Below are 8661 nucleotides of genomic sequence, written 5' to 3' on the forward strand. Positions count from 1 at the left end.
CTCCAAGAAGGTAACAGATTCCCATGGTTGTCAGGATTCAGAAGGGAGCTAACCCTTCCTTAAGTCAGAGTAAGAGAAACCAACAAGTAACAGTAGATTGTAAAATGATTGCTTGGTTGACACATCTCTGTGATAAATTGCATCAATAGTCCTAATTCCCTGCCTCTCCCTAATTCTATATCCTTTGCCATATATTTTTGTAGTGTCATCCACTGTAGATGAGGGTACCCCTACTTCCTAATTTGGGGCTCAAACATGTGATTTTCTTTGGCCCACAGAATAAGATGGCTTTGAAAAGTCTTGTATGCTTCCACTTGCTCTTTTGAACCTCTGCCATTGCCACTGTCAAGAACAAACTGGGCTGGCTTGACGATCCTAGCAGGAGGATGGAGCACAGCCACCTGCAAGCCAAGCCCAGCCAAGATCAGTCAACCCTCAGTCAACTCACAGACTTTGAGAAATAATAAATAGGTGTTTGGGGATGAATTGCTACACACAATATCCAACTGATACAGGAGTATGGCCCTCTCCTCTCCCTATGATGGACTGTGCTCCTCCATTGATATCCGTATACCCCAAGAAGGAGGAGTCATCTGGAAATTAATGTTACTTTGTCTGCAGTGTTCAAGGCTCCCATTCGACCCAATACCATGAACTTTGTTCACACCAACTTGCATGAAAACAGCAAACAGCCATCTGGTGTCAGTGAATTAGCAGGTCATCAAAGCAGTGCTGAGTCTTAGAGAGACTGGCAGAGCCATGACTCAAATTTCCAGAGTTCGAAGTGGTGGAACTCACCATTCTGTCCAGGGTGCTTTTAGAAATATGTGTCATAGGGGCCACATGTTTGCACCAACCAAAACCTGGTGCCTTTGGCACCACAGAATGAACACAACACAGAAGCAATATGCCATCACTCTGCCCTGGCTGCCTCAGCCTTACTAGTGCTGGTCATGTCTAAAAGTCTTCGTACTGAGGAAGTTCCTGAACTTTCTTTGGTGGTTGAAGGCTATAAAAAGACCAAGGAAGAATGATATCAAAAAGGTCTATGCCTCTCAGAGAATGAGAGCTGGCAAGGGCAAAATCAGCAACTGTCATTGTATCCAGCACAGGGGCCCCTGCATCATCTATAACGAAGAAACATTAAGGCCTTCAGAAACATCCGTGGAATTACTTTACTTAATATAGGCACATAGAACATTCTGAAACTTACTCCTGGTGGGCATGTGGGGCCTTTCTGCATTTGGATTGAAATGCTTGCTTTCTGCAAGCTAGACACTCTGTATGGCACTAGGGGTAAGCATGCCTCCCTCAGGAGTGACTACAATCTTCCCATGCACAAGATGCTTATTACAGACCTTAGCAGAATCTTGAAGAGCCCAGAGATCCCAAGAGCCCTCCAAGTACCACATAAGAAGATTCAGTGCAGAGTTCTGAAGAAGTATTCACTGAAAAACCCAAGAATCATATTGAAGCTACACCCATGTGAAAAGACCATGCACCAGAACACCATTCTTCACTGGGCAAGAATCACAAATTCCAGATGGATAAGGCAGGAGCAGTATTAGAAGCCAAATCAGATAAAAGGGTTCCAGGCCAGAAGCTTGTGGTAGGGAAGAAAGGAAAGAAGGCTGTCAGTGTTAAGAAGCAGAAGAGGAGGAGGAGTTATAATGGCAGTGTAGTAGGGGGACCCCGGGCTTGCCTCATCCCTCAAACATAGCTAGATCAACATCAAATCATTTGGAACACCTAACAAACCGATCTGAGGATGAAGAGAATGATCCTCACAATTAGAGAAGAGAAGGTGGCAGGTGCAGAGATGTAAAATGGGGGAGAGAAAAGCTGTGGTGTTGCAGTGGAGAGGGAGCCCTTTTCACAGAGAGAAGACAGAGAAAAAGAGAGGGGGAGAGAGCAGTGCGTGGGGTTCATGCAAGAAATACACTCCCCCCAAACCACTGACTGGGGAATCAACAGGAACTGACTATTTCAAGTTTTTACAAACAATGGAACTCAAATTCTGAGGTTTTAGAAGTCAGCACCATTTGCTGGAGTCAAGCCAGGTGGGCAGCAGTACTCCTAGGGAGAAAGGCAAACACTGGACAGAGTGGACAGAGGACAGTGTGGTGTAGAGATCCCCGGGGTCGCACTAGGAGAGAATGTTCCCTTTCCTGGAGTACATTTGGAAGAGGGTATACTGCCTCTCCAAGGACAAAGGACTGAGTGGGCACCAGTGAGCAGCCATTCATCTGCAAGGGACAGAAATGCACACGGAGGACAGATAACCTGATCACAGCTTTTTGCTGTGCTTCACCATAAATTCCAAGTGCCTACGCAGCTGTGCAACTGCTTCACTGGGAAAAAGCTAGCACCAGACACAGTACAGACCTCCTTCTCTGGAGAAGGGAATCTGGTCTGTGCCTTGCTGATCCTTTACGATTTAGAGTGTTGAATCCCAGCCACAGGCCAGAGATAAAACACAGGAGTACTGTGGCACTGGGTATTCATTGGCCCCAGGCACAGACAGGTTGAGGGCAGGGATCTGATGGAAGCCTAGGACACAAAAAGGGAGGTTGTTCGCTTTTCTGTGAGGGTTTCCTGAACAGCAGTGGGCATGAGCTCCCCTAAACAGGGATAAGAGAGTGGGGTGACACCATTTTCCCCTGACAGCCAGCATGTTTGGAACACCTACATTCAATGAACAACATAGCGCACTCAGTGGAGGGTGGAGCCGCTTACACCAAACCTCGCCATGCTGAGCCCTATAGGGACATCTTTTCTAAAGCAGATCTGACTGTAAGCCAGCATGGTAGGTCTCTCCCCCAGAGAACCAGCACAGGCCCCCTGTATGCACCAAGTCTACTGATCATAGAGTGCTCCAAAGTGTCAGCTTTAGTTCTGGTGGAAATAGGACTAGGATTTCTTTGTTTGTTTGTTGTTGTTGTTGTTGTTGTTGTTGTTGCTTTCTTTCTTTATTTTTCTTTGGAATGAGGCTTATACTTTTTTGTTTATTTGCTTATCTGGGGATTTTTTTTCCTTTTCCTTTTCTCTCTCTTTGGATCAGCACTTTTTTATATTTAATCAGGCTTATTTAAACAAACAAATTAAAGCACACCTAGTTAAAGGTCCAAACACTCTCCACTACAAGCAAGGAGGTACTCTGCACATGACTTAACTGGGGCAAAGAGCAGCCAAATCATAACAGTAGAGTGTACATAGCATACACCTTAACCATTTCCTGAAGCACCAGGCTTTGTAAAGTGTATAACCCTTTCTCAATATAGCATTACTCTCAGGATCAGGAAACATAACAACACTTCATAACACACAAAACACAGAAACCTGGACAAAATGACAAGATGAAATAATTCTCCCCAAAAGAAAGATCAAGAAGAAATCACAGCCAGGGATTTACTCAAAAAATATATAAGTGGGGCACCTGGGTGGCTCAGTCGGTTAAGCGGCCGACTTCAGCTCAGGTCACGATCTCACGGTCTGTCAGTTAGAGCCCCGCGTCGGGCTCTGGGCTGATGGCTCAGAGCCTGGAGCCTGCTTCCGATTCTGTGTCTCCCTCTCTCTCTGCCCCTCCCCCGTTCATGCTCTGTCTCTCTCTGTCTCAAAAATAAATAAAACGTTAAAAAAAATTTAAAAAAATATATAAGCAATATATCTGAACAAGAATTTAGAGCAACAGTTATAAGAATACTAGCTGGGCTTGAAAGAAGCATAGGAGACACCAGAGAAACCCTTGCTGCAGAGATAAAAGACCTAAAAAATAGGTTGAAGTTAAAAAAAAAAAAAATGCTATACCGGAGATACAAAACTGATTGATTGTAATCACAATGAGGATGGAAGAAGCTGAGGAATGAATAAGTGATATAAAAGATAAAGTTATGGAAAATATTGAAGCTGGAAAGAAGAGGGAAAGAAAACTATTGGATCAAGACTATAGACCCAGGGAATTAAGTGATTCCATGAAGCACAATACTATCTGTATCATAGGAGTCCCAGAAGAAGAGTAGGGAAGGTGCAGAGGGTTTCTTTGAAAAATCATAGCTGAGAACTTCTATAATCTGAGAAAGGAAGCAGGCATTCAAGTCCAAGAGGCACAGAGACACCCCCCTCTCAAAATCAACCAAAACAGGTCAACACCAAGACATATAGTAAAACTTGCAAAAAATCAAAGAAAAAGAGAATTTTGAAAGCAGCTAGGAACAAAAGGTCCTTAACCTTGTAAGGATAGACATATTAGGTTAGCAGCAGACCTGTCCAGGGAGTTGGCAGGTCAGAAGTGAGTGGCATGATACATTCAATGAGATAAATGGAGAAAATACTCAGCTAAGAATACTTTTAATTTTTTTTCGTTATTTTTAAGAGAGAGAAAGAGAAAGTGTGAGCAGAGGAGGGGCAGAGAGAGAGGGAGACACAGAATCCTACACAGGCTCCAGGCTCTGAGCTGTCAGCACAGAGCCTGATGTGGAGCTCCAACTGAAGAACTGTGAGATCATGACCTGAGCCAAAGTCTGACACTTAACCAGTTGAACCACCCAGGTGCCCCACAGCCAAGAATAGTTTATCCAGCAAGGCTATCATTCAGAATAGAAGGAGAGATAGAGTTTCCAAGACAATCAAAAACTAAAGGAGTTTGTAAACACTAGACGAGCTCTGCAATAAATATTAAAGTGGACACTTTGATCAGGAAAGAGAGACCAAAACCAACAAAGACTAGAAAGGAATGGAGACAATCTACAAGCACAGCAACTTTACAGGTAATACAATGGCACCAAATTCATACTGATCAATATTTACTCTGAATGTAAATGGACCAAATACTCCAATCAAAAGACATAAGGTATCATAATGCATAAAAAAACAAGATCCGTTGATATGCTGCTTATAAAATATTCACATGAGACCCAAAGACACTTCCAGATTGAATGTGAGGAGATGGAGAACAATTCATCATGTCAATGGACATCAAAAAAACCACAAAAAAAACTGAGTAACCATACTTATATCAGACAAACTAAATTTTAAACCAAAGACTGTAATAAGAGATGAAGGGCATTATATCATAATAAAGGGGTCTATCCAGCAAGAAGATATAATAATTGTAAATATTTATGTGCCAAACTTGGAAGCACCCAAATATACAAATAAATTAACAAAGAAACTCATTGATAGTAATATAATAATACTAGGAGACTTTAACACCCACTTACAACAATGGACAGATCATCTAAGCAGAAGATAAACAAAGAAACAATGGCTTTGAGTGATACACTGGACCAGATGGACTTAACATATATTCAGAGCATTTAATCCTAAAGCAGCAGACTACACATTCTTTTAAAGTACACGTGGAACCTTCTCAGAATAGATCATACACTGGGTCACAAATCAGGCCTTAACCAGGACAAAAAGATTGAGATAATATCATGCATATTTTCAGACTACAATGCTATGAAACTTGAAGTCAAACACAAAAACAAACAAACAAACAAACCTGGACAGACCACAAATACATGGAGATTAAAGAACATCCTACTAACTGTGATGGGCTAACCAGTAAATTAAATAAGAAATTAAAATAATAAATGTAAGCAAATGAAAATGAAAACATGACAATCCAAAACCTTTGGGATGGAGCAAAGGAGGGCAAAAGAAGGAAGTATACAGCAATAAGGCCTATATCAAGAAGCAAGAAAGGTCTCAAATACACACCCTAACCTTAAACCTAAAGGAGCTGGAAAAAGAACAGTAAATAAACCTAAAACCAGAAGAAAATGGGAAATAAAAATGAGAGCAGATACAAATGATATAGAAATTTTAAAAAATAGTAGATCAACAAAACTAGGAGCTTGTTCTTTATAAGAATTGACAAAATTGATAAGCCCCTAGTCAGAGTTATTAAAAAGAAAGAGAAAGGAGTCAAATAAGTAAGATCATGAATGAAAGAGAAGAGATTATAACAAACACCATGGAAATACAATTATAATAGAATATTATCAGCAATTATATACCAATAAATTGGGCAATCTAGAAGTGGATTAATTCCAAGAAAGATTAGAAACTACCAAAACTGAAAGAGGAAGAAATGGAAAATTTGAACAGACCCATAAGCAGTAAAGAAATTGAATCAGTAATCAAAAATCTCCCAACAAATAAGAGTCTAGGGCCAGATGGCTTCCCAGGGGAATTCTACCAGACATTTAAAGCAGAATTAATACCCATTCTTCTGAAATTGTTCCAACAAATAGAAATGGAAGGAAAGCTGCCAAATTCATCCTGTGAGGCCAGCATTACCTTGATTCCAAAACCAAAGACTCCACTAAGAAGGAGAGTTATAGATGAATATCCCTGATGAATCTGGATGCAAAAAAATCTGCACAAGATACTAGCAAATCAAATCTAACAGTACTTAAAACAATTATTAACCATGATCAACTGGAATTTATTCCTGGGCTACAGGGTTGGTTCAATATTCACAAATCAATCACCATAATACACCACTTTAATAAAAGAAAGGATAAGAATCATAGGATTCTTTCAATTGATACAGAAAAGGCATTTGACAAGATACAGCGTCCATTCTTGATAAAAACCTTCAACAAAGTAGGAATAGATGGAACCATACCTCAGTATCATAAAGGCGATAAATAAAAGACCCACAGCTAATATCATCCTCAATAAGGAAACACTGAGAACCTTTCTCCCTAAGATCAGGAATATGACAATGGTGTCCACTCTCACCATTACTATTTAACATATTAATGGAAGTCGTAGAGTCAGCAATCAGACAATAAAAAGAAATAAAAAGCATCCAAATTGGCAAGAAGTAAATCAAACTTTCACTCTTTGTAGATAACATGATAATCTATGTGGAAAACCCAAAAGACTACACCAAAAAATTGCTAGAACTAACATACGAATTTATCAAAGTTCAGGATATGAAATCAATGTAGGAAGCCTGTTGCATTTCAATACACCGATAACGAAACAGCAGAAAAGAAATCAGGGAATTGATCCCATTTACAATTGCACCAAAAACCATAAGATACCTAGGAATAAACGTAACAAAAGAGGTAAAAGATCCATGCTCTGAAAACTGCAGAACACTTATGAAAGAAATTAAAGAAGACACAAAGAAATGGAAAAATATTCCATGCTCATGGATTAGAAGAGCAAATATTGTTAAAATGTCTATACTACCCAAAGCAATCTACACATTCAATGCAATCTCTATCAAAATAACACCAGCATTCTTCACAGAGCCAGAACAAACAATCCCAAAATTTGTATGAAATTAGAAAAGACCCTAAAAGTGATTTTGAAAAAGATAAACAAAGAGGGAGGCATCACAATTCCAGACTTTAAACTGTATGGCAAAGCTTTAATCACAGGACAGTATGGTACTGACACAAAAATAGACACTTAGATCAATGGAACAAAATAGAGACCCCAGAAATGAACCCACAACTATATGGTCAATTAATATTCGACAAAGCAGGAAAGAATATCCAATGGAAAAAAGACAGTATCTTCAACAAATGGTGCTGGGGAAACTGGACGGTGGCATGCAAAACAATGAAACTGGACAACTTTCTTACCTATACACAACAATAAATTCAAAATAGATGAAAGACCTAAATGTGAGACAGGAAACCAGTAAAATCCCCAAGGGAGAACACAGGCAGCAACCTCTCTGACCTTGGCTGCAGCATCTTCTTATTAGACATGTCGCTGGAGGCAAGGGAAACAAAAGCAAAAATGAACAATTGGGACTTCATCAAGACAAAAACCTTCTGCACAGTGAAGGAAACAATCAACAAAACTAGAAGGCAGCCTACAGAATGGAATAAAATATTTGCAAATGATATACCAGATAAAGGGCTAGTACCCAAAATCTATAAATAACTTCTCAAACTCAACACCCAAAAAATAAATAATCCAGTTAAGAAATGGGCACAAGACATGAACAGACATTTCTCCAAAGACGACATACAAAAGGCTAACAGATACATGAAAAAAATTCTCAATGGCACTCATGATCAGGGAAACACAAATCAAAATCACAGTGAGGGGTCACCTGAGTAGCTCAATCACTTGAATGTCCAACTATTGATTTTGGCTCAGGGCATGATCCCATGGCCACGGGATTCTCTCTCCCCTCTCCCCTGCCTTTCCCCTCTGCTTGCTCACTTGCTCTTGATCTCTCTCTCTCTAAAAAGTAAAACAAACAAACAAACAAAACAAAACAAAACCACAATGAGATACCATGTCATACCTGTCAGAAGGGCTAAAATTAACAACTCAGGAAATAAGAGATGTTACCAAGGATGCAGAGAAAAAGGAACCCTCTCATACTGTTGGTAGGAATGCAAACTGGTGCAGCTATTTTGGAAAACAATATGGAGGCTCTATAAAAGTTAAAAATAGAACTACCATATGATATAGGAATTGCACTACTAAGTATTAATCAAAAGGATACAAAAATACTGATTTGAATGGACACACGCACCCCAATGTTAATAGCAGCACTATCAACAATAGCCAAGTTATGGAAAGAACCCAAATGTTCTTTGACTGGTTAATGGATAAAGAAGATATGGCATGCACACACACACACACACACACACACACACACACACACACACACACACA

The 8661-nt window shown here is 39.9% G+C and overlaps 1 pseudogene; it reads left to right on the plus strand.

Moving 5' to 3' along the window:
- The first annotated feature begins 519 nt into the window (after positions 1-519).
- LOC121042582 (60S ribosomal protein L4-like) overlaps positions 520-8661 on the plus strand; it is a 110179-nt pseudogene continuing 102037 nt past the window's right edge.

Source organism: Herpailurus yagouaroundi, unplaced genomic scaffold, assembly GCF_014898765.1.
Source record: "Herpailurus yagouaroundi ecotype Mexico unplaced genomic scaffold, PumYag 28, whole genome shotgun sequence".
Taxonomy (NCBI): Eukaryota; Metazoa; Chordata; class Mammalia; order Carnivora; family Felidae; genus Herpailurus; species Herpailurus yagouaroundi.